Genomic DNA, 15,488 nt, shown 5'->3' with positions numbered 1-15,488 from the left:
TGCAGGATTGGTGAATCTAATTAGTAGAAATAACCACCAGTTTTGGGGATAGTGGAATAGTAGTCATGACTGGAGTACCGGTACTGAAGGGTATGTGCTGTTTAGGAAAGACAGAAATAAAGGCAAAGGTGGTGGAGTAGCATTGTATAACAATGATGAGGTAGACTGTAAAGAAATAAGAGGTGATGGAATGGATAAGACAGAGTCTGTCTGGGCAAAAATCACATTGGGGAAGAAAGCTACTAGAGCCTGCCCTGGGATAGTGCTTGGGGTGTGTTATAGACCGCCAGGATCTGATGTGGATATGCCTCTTTAATGTTTTTGAAGAAGTAAATACTAATGGGAATTGTGTGATCATGGAAGACTTTAACTTCCCAGATATAGACTGGAGGACAAGTGCTAGTAATAATAATAGGGCTCAGATTTTCCTGGATACAATAGCTGATGGATTCCTTCACCAAGTAGTTGCTGAACTGACATGAGAGGATGCCATTTTAAATTTGGTTTTGGTGAGCAGTGAGGACCCCATAGAAGAAATGATTGTAGGGGACAACCTTGGTTCGAGCAGTAAAGAACTAATTCAGTTCAAACTAAATGGAAGGATAAACAAAAATAGATCTGTGACTGGAGTTTTTGATTTAAAAAAGGCTAACTTTAAAAAATTTAAGGAAATTAGTTAGGGAAGTGGATTGGATTGAAAAACTTATGGATCTAAAGGTGGAGCAGGCCTGGAATTACTTCAAGTCAAAGAAACTATCAGAAGCCTGCATCCCAAGAAAGAGGAAAAGATTCATAGGCAGGAGTTGTAGACCAAGCTGGATGAGCAAGCATCCCAGAGAGGTGATTAAGAAAAAGCAGAAAGCCAACAAGGAGTGGAAGATAGGAGGGATTAGCAAGGAAAGCTACCTTACTGAGGTCAGAACATCTAGGGATAAAGTGAAAAAGGCCAAAAGCCATGTACAGTTGGACCTTGGAAAAGGAATTAAAAGCAATAGTAAAAGGTTCTATAGCCATATAAATAAGAAGAAAACAAAGAAAGAAGTGGAACCGCTTAACACTTGGAGTGGAGGTTAAGGATAATCTAGGCATGGCCCAATATCTAAACAAATACTTTGCCTCAGTCTTTAACGAGGCTAATGGGGAGCTTAGGGATAATGGTAGGACGACAAATGGGAATGAGGATATGGAGGTAGATATTACCACGTCTGAGGTAGAAGCCAAACTCGAACAGCTTAATGGGACTAAATCAGGGACCCTGGATAATCTTCATCCAAGAATATTAAAGGAACTGGCACATGAAATTGCAAGTCCATTAGCAAGAATTTCTAATGAATCTGTAAACTCTGGGGTTGTACCATATGACTGGAGAATTGCTAACATAGTTCCTATTTTTAAGAAAGGGAAAAAAAGCAATCCGGGTAACTACAGGCCTGTTAGTTTGACATCTGTAGTATGCAAGGTCTTGGAAAAATGTTGAAGGAGAAAGTAGTTAAGGACATTGAGGTCAATGGTAATTGGGACAAAATACAACATGGCTTTACAAAAGGTAGATCATGTCAAACTAACCTGATCTCCTTCTTTGAGAAGGTAACAGATATTTTAGACAGAGGTAACGCAGTAGCTCTAATTTACCTCGATTTCAGTAAGGCATTTGACAAGGTTCCACATGGAGAATTATTAGTCAAATTGGAAAAGATGGGGGTCAATATGAAAATTGAAAGGTGGATAAGGAACTAGTTAAAGGGGAGACTACAGTGGGTCACACTGAAAGGTGAACTGTCAGACTGGAAGGAGGTTAATAGAGGAGTTCCTCAGGGATTAGTTTTGGGACCAATCTTATATAATCTTTTTATTACTGACCTTGGCACAAAAAGCAGGAATGTGCTAATAAAGTTTGTGGATGACACGAAGCTGGGAGGTTTCAGAGTAACAGCCGTGTTAGTCTGTATTAGCAAAAAGAAAAGGAGTACTTGTGGCACCTTAGAGACTAACCAATTTATTTGAGCATAAGTTTTCATGAGCTACAGCTCACTCTAAGGCGCTACAAAGCTGGGAGGTATTGCTAATACAGAGAAGGACTGGAATATCATACAGGAAGATCTGGATGACCTTGTAAACTGGAGTAATAAGAATAGGATGAAATTTAATAGTGAAAAGTGCAAGGTCTTGCATTTAGGGATTAATAACAAGACTTTCTGTTATAAACTGGGGATGCATTACTTGGAAGTAACAGAGGAGGAGAAGGACCTCAGAGTATTGGTTGATCACAGGATGACTATGAGCCACCAATGTGATATCGCCGTGAAAAAAGCTAATGCAGTCTTGGGATGCATCAGGAGAGGTATTTCCAGTCGAGCTAAGGAGGTGTTAGTACCATTATTCAAGGCACTAGTGAGACCTCATCTGGACTATTGTGTGCAGTTCCGGTCTCCCATGTTTAAGGAGGATGAATTCAAACTGGAACAGGTAAGGAGAAGGGCTACTAGGATGATCCGAGGAATGGAAAACCTGTCTTATGAAAGGAGACTCAATGAGCTTGGCTTGTTTAGCCTAACTAAAAGAAGACTGAGAAGAGATATGATTGCTATCTATAAATATATCAGAGGGATAAATACCATGGAGGGAGAAGAATTATTTAAGCTCAGTATCGATGTGGACACAAGAACAAATGGATATAAACTGGCCATCAGGAAGTTTAGACTTGAAATTAGACAAAGGTTTCTAAGCATCAGAGGAGTGAAGTTCTGGAACAGCCTTCCAAGGGAAGCAGTGGGGGCAAAAGACATATCTGGCTTCAAGACAAAGCTTGATAAGTTTATGGAGCAGATGATATGATGGGATAGCCTAATTTTGGCAATTAATTGGTCTTCAACTACTAGCGGTAGATATGCCCAGTGGCCTGTGATGGATGTTAGATGGGGTGCGATCTGAGTTACGATAGAGAATTCTTTCCTGGGTGTCTGGCTGGTGAGTCTTGCCCACATGCTCAGGGTTTAGCTGATCTCCATATTTGGGGTTGGGAAGGAATTTTCTCCCAGGGCAGATTGGCAGAGGCCATCAGGTTTTTTTGCCTTCCTCTGCAGCGTGGGGCATGGGTCACTTGCTGGAGGATTCTCTGCACCTTGAAGTCTTTAAACCAAGATTTGAGGACTTCAGTAGCTCAGACATAAGTTAGGGGTTTGTTACAGGAGTTTGTGGGTAAGATTCCGTGACCTGCGTTGTGCAGGAGGTCAGACTAGATGATCATAATGGTCTCTTCTGACCTTAAAGTCTATGATTCTGCGGTTGCTGCCTGGCCCGTTTCCTTCCGATGTGCCAGCTCACCACTTTGGACAAAGGATCTTAGGCATCATATTGCCTGGCTACATGACAGAGTTCCTGTCAGCCCCTTCTCCAACTCCCATGCCCTGTCCTTCTTCAGGGACCACTGTCATGAGAGGATTCTGAAACAGGAGGTGGACTCCCTACTCTAGCTAGGGACTATAGAGCCTTTGTGCCCTCTGCACAGGGAGAAGGGATTTTACTTCAGATACTTCTTCATCCCTAATAAGAAGGTATCCAGAGACTCTTCCTGGACCTCAGACCACTAAACATCTTTATATGTTGCTCAAGGTTCAGGATGACCACCCCAGCCACAGTAATTTCCTTCCTGAATGAAGGCAACTGGTTTGCGTACCTCAATTTGAAGGATGCTTATTTTCATTTAGTTATTCACCAAGCTCATAGGAGATTTCTGCGCTTCACAGCACTTTCAATACAGACTGCTCTCCTTCAGCCTCTTGATGACCCTGAGGGTTTTACAAAGGTACTGTTGGTGGTTCACTGCATAACTCCAGACAGGGCAGCCCCATTTTTCCGTACCTGGACAACTGGCTTCACACAGGATGGCTATCTCAGGAAGTACAAGCTTCAGTCACCTCTTCACTCAACCACTTTCAAGTGTTGTGACTTCAGGTAAATTCAGAAAAATCTACTTTAACCCCCCCACCAATTATAGAATTTACTGGCGTGGAGCTGAACTTGATCAGGGCTTACTTACCTCAAGAGAGATCTCTCATAATGAGTGACTTCATTGCTCTGCTTTGGCTCAAACCTCAGATGACAATCCAGTCCTGCCTGGACCTGCTTAGCCATATGGCTGCATACACCTCTTCACAAGGCTGCACATACAGTACCTTCAAATCTGGTTGTGGATGGTCTATGCTCCAAGCAGGACTCCCTAGATAAACAGGTTTCACTTCCCCACGATGTCCTGATGTTGCTCACCTGGTGGGAGACCAGAGAGTCGGCGTCAGGGTTCCTTTCATGCCCACTCCTCCTACAAAGACTCTTATTACAGATACTTCCTTACTGGTATGGGGAGTGCATGTAGACAGCCAGGCAGCTCGGGGTTCTGAGACTCACAGGAATCCAAGCTACATATCAGTCTTCTCGAGCTTCATGCAGTACGTGAAGTGTGCAAGATATTCCTACTGCTTATTTGGTCCACATGACCACTTTCTATTATATAAACAAATGGGGGAGCCAGATCTATGCCACTCTTCAGCGAGGTGATCCAGCTCTGGAATGGTGCATCTAGCATCAGATTACCCTCTTGGCAGTATGTATTTCATTGGAGCGAACTCCCTGGTGAACAGCCTCAGAAAGCATTTCCCCTGGGAACATGTGTGGGAGCTCCACCCTTTGGTAGTGCAATACATCTTCTGTCAATGGAACATCCCAGCCTCTTTGCAACCTAGTAAAAAAAAGAAGTGCTCTTGAGCCACCAACAGCCTTAACTCCGGAGGGGAAGCCTTACAGGTGCAGTGGTTGGACCTGCTGATGTATGCCTTCCCTTCCATCCCCCTGCTACCTTATGTCCTCGGGAGAATCAAACTGGATAGGGCAACAGTGATTCTGCTAGCTCCCTGGTGACTGAGACAATTCTGGTTCACCACAATCCTGCAGTTGTCCTCTCACCCATGCATTTATCTTCAACTGTTCCCAGGCCTGCTGTGTCAAAATGAAGTCAGGACCAGCCACCCCAACCAGGCTTCCCTCCATCTGGTGGTGTGGTTTGTGGATGGACAGCGAACTTAGAGAAATCATGCTCAGAGGATGTCCAAACCATCCTTAACAACAGCAGGAAACCCTCTACAAAAAAGTGCTATATGCTGTCAAGTGGAAGCGATACTCTAGTGTTAGCAGCACCACTTACCTCCTGAGGAGTTGGCAGTCCCTTTTGTCCTGGAATATTTTCTCTCCTTGAGGTTGGGCTTTTCCATCAGTTCTCTACAAGTATATTTGGCAGCTATCAATGCCTTTCCTTCCCTGGTGAAGAACTGTTCATTGTTCACCTACCCTGCCACTGTGAAGTTCCCAAAAAGCATTATATGGATAGTCCCTCTGGTATCTGCTCCTACCTGGGACCTGAACCTCATCCTTATGAACCCGTCATTTGAACTGTTGGCCTGCTCCCTCCTACACCTGTGTATAAAGGTTGCCTTCCCTCTACCAGAGCCCTTTCCTGCTGTGGGGGAAAGGTCCAGCAGTGGGGAGCTGGCAGAGCCTTTCCCTGTGGTGGAGAAGGGCACTGCAATTGGAGCTGCAGGGGGGTGCCTGTAGACGGGGCAGTGTGCAGAGCCACCTGGCCACACCTCCATGTAGGAGCCGGAGAAGGGACATGCCACTGCTTCCAGGAACTGCTTGAGGTAAGTGCCGTCTGGAGCCTGCCCCCCTGAGCCTCTCCCCATGCCCCAACCTCCTACCCTACCTCTGATCCCCCTCCCACCTTCCAAAGCCCTCGATCCCATCACCCTTCCTACACCCCAACCCCCTGCCCCAGCCCTGATCCCAATCCTGCCCTCCGAACCCCTTGGTCCCAGCCCAGAGCACGCTCTGACACCCGAAACTCCTCATTCCCAGAGCCCACAGCCCCAGCCGGAGCCATCACCCCCCAACCCCTGCCCCAGCCCGGAGCCCCCTCCCGCACCCTGAACTCCTCATTTTTGGCCTCAACCCGGAGCCAGCACCCCCAAACAGAGCCCTCACTCCTTCCTGCACCCCAAACCCAATTTCTATTCCTAGATGTGGCCCTCAGGCCAAAAAGTTTGCCCAATCCTGTGTTAGACAAACACTTTTTGGTGAAAAACTTTGTATCTATAGATCTCTTCCATACTTGTGCTTAATTATTGATTATTAAAACTACTTCTTTGCATTTTCTGGTAAATATCTGCAACAAAGTTATAGAATCATAAAAATATAGGACTGGAAGGGGCCTTAAGAAGTCATCAAGTCCAGCCCCCTGACAGGAGCAGGAAGAGGTAAACTGAGACCATCCCTGACCATTTAAAAACTTCCAATGATGGGGATTCCACAACCTCCCTTGGAAGCCTATTCCAGAACTTAAATACCCATTATAGTTAGAAAATTTAACCTAGTAGTTAACATAAATTTCCCTTCTTGCAAATTAAACCCATTATATCTTAGTTCTGCTTTGATATCTCCAGAATCAGCCACTTTGTTTCATAAAACAATGTTTTGGTTGCTGAAAGATTTAGCAGCCTGGTTGTTTTCTGCTTCCACCATTTGTACAGTGCTATCTTGAACAAGTGCAGCACTTTTGTAGATGCAGTGGCATCTCTGTATCTAATGTTCTGAGGAAACTCTGGGCTGAGATCCCATTATAGAGTTTTCTAGTAATTCCAGAGATTTGCACAGTCTAGGAGTGTGTGCTCAGGTGGGGCCTCCAAAGCTTTTATTTTTCTTTGGTTTTTATTTTGCCATGAAAGGCATTTTCATTCTTTAGCAAAATTTGTTGTGTTTGTTTTAAATGAGGAGCAAAAAAGAGTAGATGCTTTGGATCCAAACAATTTGACACTGGAGATGAAGTGAGGACTGTTTATGTGTGGATTGAGGACATAAGACAGTTATAGAAATTTCAGAGGGAAAAGACATTAGGTCATCCAGTCCAACTCCTTGCAAATTCAGAACTGTTCCTTGCAATACATTTTCTAATGTTTTGTTCTGTCTAGTTTTAAATATCCAAGCAATAGAGATTCCACTTCTTCCCTTGAGAGGCTTTTATATTACTTCATTTATCTTATTGTCCAGGACTTTTCCATGATACTAAACCTAAATTTTATTTTTCTTAATATTCATCTTATTACCCCATTTCAGAGTAACAGCCGTGTTAGTCTGTATTCGCAAAAAGAAAAGGAGGACTTGTGGCACCTTAGAGACTAACCAATTACCCCATGTTACTCATCTTTCCACTCTGCTGAACAATTCTCTTTTATTCCTTGGTTAGTAAATATGTCTATCTATTAATTTAATTCAGTGGTTCTCAAACTGTGGGTTGGGACCCCAAAGTGGGTTGCAACCCCATTTTAATGGGGTTGTCAGGGCTGGTGTTCGACTTGTTGGGGACCAGGTATTCAGCTTTTCCTGCCCCCACTGCCTGGGGCGGCAAGGCTCAGACTTCAGCTTTGGACCCCCATCTGGGGCAGTGGGTCTTGGCCTGGCTCAGGCTTCTGTCCCTCCGTCCTGGGGTCGTGTAGTAATTTTTGTTCTCAGAAGGTGGTCACGATGCAATGAAGTTTTAGAACCCCTGAAAAGCTATCTACTATTGCAATATCTTTGCCACCTCTCATTCATCACCTTAGCCAAATTACATTTTTCAGTTCCATAAATTGTTACTAACTCTACAAGTTACTGTCTCCAGCTCTCTGATGGTTTTCATTCCTCTTCTCTGAGCTCCATAATATGTAACCTTATTACCATGAACCGTGAAGAACAGCATTCAGTGCTTTGTATGTCATGGCTTTATTACTTTGACTGGGAGTTCCATGCTAATTTCAAAGTGCACAATGCTGGTAGAACAATAAAAATGCAGGATTGTTCAGTTTAATTCTTCAAAGGGCTCAAGAATGTGTACATGTTTAGTGGTATCTCATTGTGAGGGACACAGCAAGGTGTGTATTTAACTCCTCCGTAAAAAAAAAAAAAAAAAAAAAATAGGAGCCCAGGTATGTGCTTGTAAGGACCTGTACATGGGCAGTCTGATCTAATGATTGAAGCCCAGAATAGCATCATGATCATGATCTGGAGCCATGCCAAGGGTCACAGCCAGAGTTGGAAGCAAACCCGGGGTCAAAATCAGAGTCAATAACTGAGGTCAGGACGAGGGTGCAGGAACAAGGAGTGAGAAACAAGGCAAGGTAACAGGAACAAGAAGTAGGAACCGGGCAAGGAGGCGGAACTTGGTTTAAAGGGATCTAGTCAGCAGCAGACCAAGTGAATAGTTGCTCAGACAAAGGGTATGACAGGAAATAAGAAACTTTGAACTAGGACAGGGCTTCTCAAACTTCATTGCATTGCGACCCCCTTTTGAGAATAAAAATTACGAAATGACCCCAGGATGGGGGACCGAAGCCTGAGCCAGCCCAAGACTCAATGCCCAAGGTGGGGGTCCAAAGCTGAAGCCCGAGCATCGCTGCCCCAGGCAGGGTGTCTGTGTGGCAAAGCTAAAGCCCAGGGGAAGTGGGGCTTCAGCTTGGGCTTCATCGCTGGCAACCCCATTAAAACAGGGTCATGACCCACTTTGCGGTCCAAACCCACAGTTTGAGAACCACTGAGCTAGGAGGTGATCAGTCTGTTAGTCAGCTGATCCTACTTAGTCAACAGCTGTAGCCTCTGTTTCTGGGGTATCACCTGCAGTTTCCACATCTGGCCTTCCAACGTGGTGACAAAAAGACAAAGTCTCCTTCTTGGAAACCACCTGGGGTTTGAGACTCACGGTGCTCGACACTATCCTCCTCTGAGGGCAGTCCCCAGGTGCCTTGGGGCCAGGTTTTTCAGGCTGATCCTTGTGGAAACCCAGTAGTTTTTCAAGGGCATGACCATGATGAGCTGGCTCCCAAGAACATTCTTCTGGCCCATAATTTTCCCAATAAATCAAACAATACAATGCTCTTCTCAGTATTTGGGAATCCATGATGTTCTGAGTTACATACTCCTCATGGTCCTGTACTTGAACTAGGGGTGGGGGTGATGGATGCTGGCCAAGAAGTGGATCATTGAAAAATGGCTTCAGGAGAAGTACATGAAACACTGGATGGATCTTCCAGGATCAACGGAGCTGCAATTCAAATGTTATCAGATTGATTTGTCAAAGAATGGTGTAAGGTCCTGCATATTGATGGTCCAATTTGTGCGTATGTTGGCCAGCCTGTAGATATTTAGTGCACAGCCATACTTTTTTACTAACATTCAGAAATGGGGCCTTTTGGCAATATTTGTTGGTGTGACATTTATAGGCTATTTTGGTGGCCACTAGGTGCTCCTTTAGGTTCAACGGCTAGCATCTGATTCACCAGGTTCTGGCCTTTTTGGGTTTTGTAACGATTCTGTTCTCGAGAGCTGCATGTTACTCTGTTTACTGGAATGTTTTAACTGATATTGTAAATGGAGCATGTCCCTTGTTAACCCTTTCACTGCCTTTTCAGTGCCCCTTGGCATGTTTGACTCATATATTTCTTCATGGTTGTTCTATTTTAGCCTTTCCATAAGATATGGTTTACAGTTTGCACTTGGCTTTAGTCAGATTTGAATGTCATACGGTGAAGAATTCCAAGACAAATCTCCTTTTCCTTCATATATTTTTTCTAGGGAATGGAAGCAAAATACCACATAATTTGTTTATTAGTATGTTGAGAATCAAATACCTACACATGCTGATAATCTCAAGTTATGTACCAAATTAACAATATGATGCTATAGTGCTCACTAGTGATCTGTTCAAACACCGTGTCACTGATGTCTATTTGAATTTCCTTCATTTACATAGTTTGTTTTTGGTTTGCATTCAAATATCTTTCAAAAGCTTTGTTTCTAAACATAGAATATGAACTGAAGATTTGTTGTATTCTTTTAACAAAATATTTTTCCTAGCTAAAGAGTCTCTTTGCTATTGGTATTATGTCATCTTTGTTTCCGTTCATTCCATCTGGGAGACCTTTCCTCAAGCCAAGCTCATACCTGTACTTTATCAGATGATTCATGGGTGACTCCTTTAACAGCACTAAACTGTGCAGTTGGTATCTTTTTTGTAGATTAAGTGTGGTAGGCCTGGTTTTCAGTGAGCGAGGGAATGAGAATCCTTTCTTGGCTACAGAATCCACTGAAATTTCACTGTTGGGATGGCTTATGTAGTTGAATGACTTTCATAAAAAATATGCAATGTTTTCACTAGGTTTTTTTTTTAACCGTTACTAAGTGGTTAATGGAATGTAGCTGCTGAAAAGGTTTAAAAAATAGCCATTTAAATATTGTCTGGTTTAGTAGTCTATAAATAGTAAAACTATACAAGTTTCAGTTCCTATAATAAAGGTTTTTTTTTTTATAAAGAACCATTTAAAAAACATGTGCTTAATATTAGAGGTGAAAAGCAAAAATAATAGTTTACCCTCTCACTATTGAAATGATAAATATTTATAATCTTTCTCCCATACAGAGTGTCAGGTGCCACCCACACAGGAGCTGCTGCTGCAGCTGTGGGGAGCCTACCGTCACTCCTTCTTGTGCAGGTTGGGGCTCCCCTTGTCCCTAGAGAGATGGGGCAGCATCAAGGGCTTCCCTCCCAGAGAGAAGAAGGTAGAGGTGGTGGACTCCACCTCTTTTCATAGCATCATAGAATCATAAAATTATAGGATTAGAAATGACTGTAAGGGTCATCTAGTCTAACCCCCTGCCAAGATGCAGGATTTCTCATGAGTGTCAGCAAGGGACCCCTCTTCCTTCAAGAATGGAAGGGCAAAATCCAGTAAAGTTTTATTATTTATTATTTAAATTACAGTAGCCTTAGGCACCTCATTCATAAATTGGGGCACTACTGCACTAGGCACTGTATAAACATATTACTAAAAGACAGTCCCTGGGCCAAAGATCTTACAATGTAGGTATAAGTCAAGAGACAAAAGATGGAAGCGGACAGAGAGAGAGAGAGGACCAAATGGGGACAATGAGGTGATAATGGCCAGTAGATAGGCAGTGATCTCAGCATTTCAGGTGTTTAACTGTTCAAGAACCCAGCAGTAGTCTGGACTGGCTTCATGAAACAAGAAGTGTAAATGACCATCAACAAACATTGCCACTTACTGTAAAGGACATGTGAAATGCACAAAGTGAATAAAATATGAAAAAGAGAAAAGAATGTGTTCCAGTCACTTCTTTAAATTATAGTAATCTTAGGTGTTTCAATAGTGGGTATAAACCAGAAGCTGTCCTCAGAAAAAAAAAATGTTTCAAATCTGTATAGCCAGCTTTACTGCTTGTAAAATGGGTCTACTCATGGTTATCCAACTTTATCAAGTATTTTTATACCTACAGGTAAAAAAGCACTAGTTAAGTGCAAAACAGTAGTATTCAGAGTATTTTACAGGTGGAAATACTGAGACATAAAAAAGCTGAGTAACTTGCTTGGGCTAGGCTTTGAACACTAAATCAAGCTACTTTGGTTCTTGTCTTGGTTTCTTACCCTTTTCCCCTTCATCAGGTGACAGGGATATTAATACTTATCTACCTCACCACAGTGCTGTGAGGATTAATTATAAATGTTTGCATAGCTTTTTAAAAACATGCAACTTTTGTATAAGTAATTGTTTGCCAAGGAAGCATGAAGGAGAAAAGAGCACTGCAGAGGGAAAGAACAAAAATTGTTCCTTTTGTGCTAGGTCTGCTACCTACCAAACAGTCTAGAGTAGATATGAGAATTTTATTATATGTAAGAAGAGAAGAAATTGGTCTGGGGAAATGCTTTTCTGAAGACATTTTCTTCAGAGAGAAAAGATGACTCAAAAGAAATAAGAGCAGAGGTATTTTAGTAGCAATAGAAATTACAAGCTCCACTGCATAGGTTGGCTTAGTGGTCTGTATATTATATTTGAAATATTTTCATGCACTCTCTTTTTCTGGAAAAAGAAAAGGACTCTGAAACCTGTCTTTTTCTGGAGCCAGTGTTTGAAATCTATGCAAGATTGATTCTCATCTTCATCTTTATGGCAAGAACACTGAGTTCCATGCAGTTTACTATGAGGATTTTTCAGACCAAGCCTTGAAAACTGAAGCTTTTTTGACTGCGTGGCTGTTAAATGTTACCCCTTTTAACCAGAGTTATTAGCCAATATTCAGGTTCTTGCAGGTTGTTTCTTTTAGAATGAGAAATTGATGAGTGAGTCAGGTATTTCTTTGATGCTTCCTTTTATATTTACAAAGAATGTACCTAAAGTCCTGTTTCTCTGATCACTGTAGCAATCAAACAACAGGAGACAGTTTATTTTCTCACAGATCCAAGCCTCTTACCCAAAAGCACACACTCTTAATTTTTTCTCAGGATCATGCTACAAGTGCTTCCCTGTCTGTCTCTGGTGTTTCCTTGCTGCCCTCTCTGTCTGCTTGTATGGTGTTTCTTCTGCTTCTCTCTCTCTCACACGCAGTTCCATCAAACAGCCCCTAAGGGAGACTCTTCTGTCAACATATATGAAGATTCCTAACCATCAGAGGAGTGAAGTTCTGGAACTGTCTTCGAACGGAAGCAGTGGGAGCAAAAATCCTAACTGGCTTCAAGACTGAGCCTGATGAGTTTATCGAGGAGATGGTATGACGAAACTGCCTACAATGGCACATAGCTGATCTGTGACTGCTAGTTGCAAATATCTCCCATGACTGCTGGTGGGACACTAGATGGGGAAGGCTCTGAGTCACTACAGTGAATTCTTTTCCAGGTGTCTGGCTGGTGGGTCTTGGCAAAATGCTCAGGGACCAACTGACTGCCATATTTGGGGTTCGTAAAGAATTTTCCCCCCAGATAAAATTGGCAGGAATCCTGGATTTTTTTTTTTTTTTTTTTGCTGTTCTCTGCAGCGTGGGGCACAGGTCACTTGCAAGTTTAAACTCGTGTAAATGGTGGATTCCCTGTAACTTGAAGTCTTTAAATCATGATTTGAGGACTTCAGAAACTCAGCCAGAGGTTAAGGGTCTGTTACAAGAGTGGGTTGGTGAGGTTTTGTGGCCTGCAATGTGCAGGATGATCATGCTGGTCCCTTCTGGCCTTAATGTCTTTGAGATTCCCGACCGACGTATGGCCCTTGTTTTGGGTGCTGTCCCCTATTGTTTCAGTTATCCTATTACATAAAGTCTTCATGGCTTCTTGCATTTATCCTGAATGAATGGCAGCTATTGCCCACAGCTTCCATGAAATTTCACCCCACCTCAAGCATAACAATAACTTTTATAGAAGTTGATGGGTTTTCATTAGTGTCTCCACCCCTGAGTCTGCTGCAGTTTCATTGTGCTCTGTGTATATACATGTAGAACTTTAACTCTTTCAGTGCCTGTAGCTGTAATAGTGGTGTTTCATTAATACGTTTTACTATATATATTTTGTTGGTACAAAATAAATACTTTGCGTGTAGAAAAACAATTATATTTTTCTATTACTTTATGGACTAATGGGTTTTCCAATTTACTTATATTTGTCCAATTAGAAATATTTTAATGACTTCCAAACCAGTAGTACATATGTACACACATAAACACACACACACACTCACACACACACACACTCACTCACTCTATTACAGTTTTTACTTATCAGAATGAACAGTTGAACAAAATTTTAAGAACGTATTACTTGGAGAAAGGCAAATATGTGATCTCTGTTTGTCACATGAAGCAAACAAAGTAATTATACTTACAGATTAGGTACGTAGTTAAAATATTAAAAATATGCACAGTTAATGTGTTGCTGAATGGGTGTTTCTCTGACAAATTGAGATGTGAAGTGAGGGTCCAATTCTGTAGTGCTTCCTAATGCCAAGTATCCTTTAGAAACTTCAGTTGGAAGCACAGAATAAGAATTGATTTAAAAATAGAATAGCATTTTTTTCCAGTAGTCCCTGTGACAGATTGGTTAATCGCTCCATAAATCCACATGCATAAAAGCAGACAGTGATTGTCTGCTAGATCAGGGCACTCAACATTAGAAAGGGGATTTAATTAGTATTTCTAAAGACTTCTTTCCAATAACGGTCATGGAGGATGGCTTCCAAAGTTAGATATTTGCAGCTGGGCCCCATCTGCAAAAGAATATTTTGGAGTAATAAAAGATGTACCAAAGAAGGACTGAATGTGATCCTGAAGTAATATGTGACATCACACCTTTATGGGGGAATATCTGGTATGATGACACACTAGTACATTTGTATAAATATTTTTGTGAGAGATGCTAGTTATTATAGTGGGCAGGTTAATATTTGTAAAATTAATAGATTCCAAGGCCAGAAGGGACCACTGTGTTCATCTAGTCTGACCTTTTGTATAATATAGGCCACAGAACTTCCCTAAAATAATTCCTAGAGCAGATCTTTTAGAAAAACGTCCACTCTTGATTTTAAAATATCAAAAGGCCATAGTCTATAACTGAAGAATGAACCTGAGATGCTGCAAGGGGGGACAGAGTGTAGTCTGTATGTATCTGAGATACTGCCTGACAGTGGTAAAGAGAGGGCTGATAAATTGGAAAGGGGTCAGAGAAGAGCCAGGAGAATAACTGAATAATTAAAGAATTAGCAAACATGTCTTATACTGATAGACTCAAAGAGCTCTATCTGTTTAGCTTAGCAAAGAGAAGGTTAAGAGAGAACTTGATTACAGTGTATGAAGTATCTTCATGGGGGCCAAATATTTAATAATGGGCTCTTCAACCTAGCAGAGAAGTGCATAACATGATCCAATGGCTGGAAATTGAAGTGAGACAAATTCAGACTGGAAATGAGGCATACATCTTTAACCGTGAGGATAATTACCATTGGAATAATTTTCCAAAAGTCATGTGGGGGATTCTCCATCACTAACCATTTTAAAATCAAGATTGTGTGTTTTTTCTAAATGCTCTGCTCGAGGAATTATTTTGGGGAAGTTCTATGGCCTGTGTTATACATGAGCACAGTGGTCTTTTCTGGATGAGCACAGTGGTCTCTTCTGGCCTTGGAATCTATGAAAGAAGGGTGTGGCTGTTTGGCTGGGAGCTCTAAAGTTCCATATCTCGTCAGCTGGAAGATCCAGGGTGTCAAGGGTGAAATATTATCTTGTTTTAAAATGTTATTTGGTTCACTTTAGTTAAAGCTAAGCTGTGTTTATTTAGCTGGCTTTTTGCCAAGTATCAGACTAGTGATGCACATGTTCTTTTTTAATTTGATTCTCTATTCCTAATAAATTCTGCTTTTAGTTCCTCTATTTGAGTCTTAGATTAGGAGTTTCATGCAGAGAAGGGAAACACAGTACTCTTCTATCTAGAAGAAGAGGTAGTGAAATTACAGCATTGGATTTATACCCTGCTCTGTGTTCTCAGCTGAAAGGAGTCTCCCCTCCCCCACCCCCAGCATGTCTCTTCCAAGGTTGTGTTACAACTGACACATGTAAAATTACATAGGACCGTGGACAGAATTTGA

General features: G+C 42.0%; 1 long non-coding RNA gene across 1 annotated transcript in view; it reads left to right on the top strand.

Annotated features, from left to right (window-relative positions):
- LOC140906590 (uncharacterized) overlaps positions 1-12,659 on the top strand; it is a 68,228-nt gene extending 55,569 nt beyond the window's left edge. Inside the window, exon 3 of the long non-coding RNA XR_012157162.1 lies at positions 12,474-12,659. This is a non-coding gene — a long non-coding RNA (uncharacterized lncRNA). The remainder of the gene's footprint in view (positions 1-12,473) is intronic.
- The last annotated feature ends 2,829 nt before the right edge of the window (positions 12,660-15,488 follow it).

This window comes from Lepidochelys kempii, chromosome 2, assembly GCF_965140265.1.
Source record: "Lepidochelys kempii isolate rLepKem1 chromosome 2, rLepKem1.hap2, whole genome shotgun sequence".
In the NCBI taxonomy this organism is placed as follows: Eukaryota; Metazoa; Chordata; order Testudines; family Cheloniidae; genus Lepidochelys; species Lepidochelys kempii.
This window is presented reverse-complemented; position numbering and strand designations above follow the sequence as displayed.